Source organism: Gallinula chloropus, assembly GCF_964237585.1.
Source record: "Gallinula chloropus genome assembly, chromosome: 17".
NCBI classification, from domain to species: domain Eukaryota; kingdom Metazoa; phylum Chordata; class Aves; order Gruiformes; family Rallidae; genus Gallinula; species Gallinula chloropus.
The window spans coordinates 3150802-3153006 of NC_140102.1; positions in this window are offsets into that span (position 1 = coordinate 3150802).

A 2205-nucleotide genomic window follows, 5' to 3' on the forward strand; every position below is an offset into this window, starting at 1 on the left:
TATCTGTTGGAGAGCAGACTTAACGACAGCAGCACACAGGGAAGTGGCAGTGCATCCTGAGTCTGAGAGATGTTTTCTCCAGTAAGACTCTTGTTAGACTTGCATGTTACAAGTGTTCTGGCCCCTGCCCCTCCTGTGTCACGTAGGTAAGTGCCTTATGTTGGCAGGGCTCATTTCTTGCACTACGTCCCAGCAGAGGACAAACACAAGTCTTGGAAGCGTATTAACTCCAGGCATTCAAGTGGCTCTTTGTTACTCGTGTGGTGTTTACTGAACTTGTGAAAGTTGGGACATTTATACTTGGAAATTGAGTATAAGGAGTCACATGGATTCTTCCTGACTGAAAAACTCTTGGCTTAGTAGAGAACAGTGGATCTTGAGGAGCACCCAACAGTCTCAAACCTACACTGGTGAGGACACAGGAGAGAAAATGTTTTACAGAAACCTCAAGTAGTGGTTACAAGAAGAAATTTTCAGTCCTGAGTCATTTTTGGTGGAGAAGCAGGGACAGAAGAAAGTGCTGATTAGCTCAGATTAAAAAGAAATGGAGTTTTTTAATTGACCTTTTGCTGGCAGTGTCTCAAGGATTTCAGTCCAGGCTTGCAGTCAAGAGAATCCAGCCCTGGAGACTGGATTGTGTGTCACAGTAGCTTGTGGTAGAGCTGCTGTAAACTACAGCGCACAATGAACCTTACTGGGACTGGAATGGTTTTACTTCAGGAACATTTTCAGTTTTGAATCTCCATTAGGTCCATATGGAACCATCCTTTGACAAAGTACCGTTCAGTCTAACACTGTTGCTTCCCTAAGGAATACTCAAAATACCTGCAAAGAAAACAGAGATGGATTTCTCAGCCATTGAAGGCAAAGGAACAAGTTAGAAGCCTTCCAGCCAGTTCCTTCAGCCTCATGTCTTACTCCTGGCTAACATGCTCCAAGGTTTGCATCGTTCAGCAACACATTCCTAGAGCAGAGCAAATGGGTTTATGTTCAGTCGCTTGAGTTTTATTGATTTTAATCTAATCTTAAACTTGTGTGCACTGGTATGGAAGATGTAAAGAATTATCCAGAAAGAAGTAAAACAAAACCTCAAGTTTTTATTAATGTGTTGAATTTTTATAGTTTCCTTTGTCTGCATTTACGTTGTCAAAATGTTCTTCTTTTGTACGTGGACATCTTTTTAATGAGTTTACAAAATAAAATGAACTTCCATGCTGTGACTTTTGACCCTTTGTTTCTAGGTGAATAAAACTATACTACAAATATTTTGTTATTTAGCCTTCATTTCCTCAATATACAGTGGAATGCTATTAGGTTTCTGCACATGCACTGGCATCCTATAAATTTTGTCAGATAACATTGCAGTATGCAAGCTGGCCTGTCTTTACCCAGGTAAATCAGTGTAGATGCTTCAGCTGTTGCATTACTTGGTATGATTTAAAATAGGAGTAACTAAAGAAAAGAAGTAAGCAACAGCTCCTGTGAGGAAAAACTGATTTCTAAAAAACTTTTATTTAACTTTGTTTTGTAAGCTCCATGTACTGTGTGTTTGGAATATCCCATTTATAAGCAGCTAAAAAAGCCTAAAGATGGTGTAAGCTGCATAAGGAACACCTGGGGACCAAGTAACTTCTTGCACACATTGAGTCGTGCGCTTCTGATTCCTCACAGAATGTATCTGTATTGTTTTGTGTTTAATTCATTTCCAAAGCATATATATGTAATCACAGGAGAGAACTGGTCTGTGCCTGCTAAGTAGTATTCTACTAGATTGATGAAGATTTTGCTTTTAGAAGTGTTCCTTCTTCTGAAGGACTGGGATTATTCGCAGAATCTCCAAGAGGAGTGTTGTTTCTGCTGTGTTGTTTCAGCTTTGGTGTCTCTGTACTTATCCCTTTTCCACTAAGTGAACTTAATTAATTGCACTTTTTTTTCCCCCCCAAGATCTCAAACATTTCAGCAAGTCCCTAATTTCCCTTCTGCTGTGGGTTTGCTGATCATAGTTACAGCTGAGTTTAGTAAAGACTAGAGAGTGATCTGCAGAGTACCAAATAAACCAGGTGTCCAGCAGTACATCTGCCAGGTAAGCTTTAGGGAAACTATTATGTAAGGAAAAAAGAGAATCAATAAATTCTAGGTTAGCCTACGTGATATTCAGGCAAATGGCTTGTACCCTGTTACAAGCATGCAGGAAATGTCTGCATG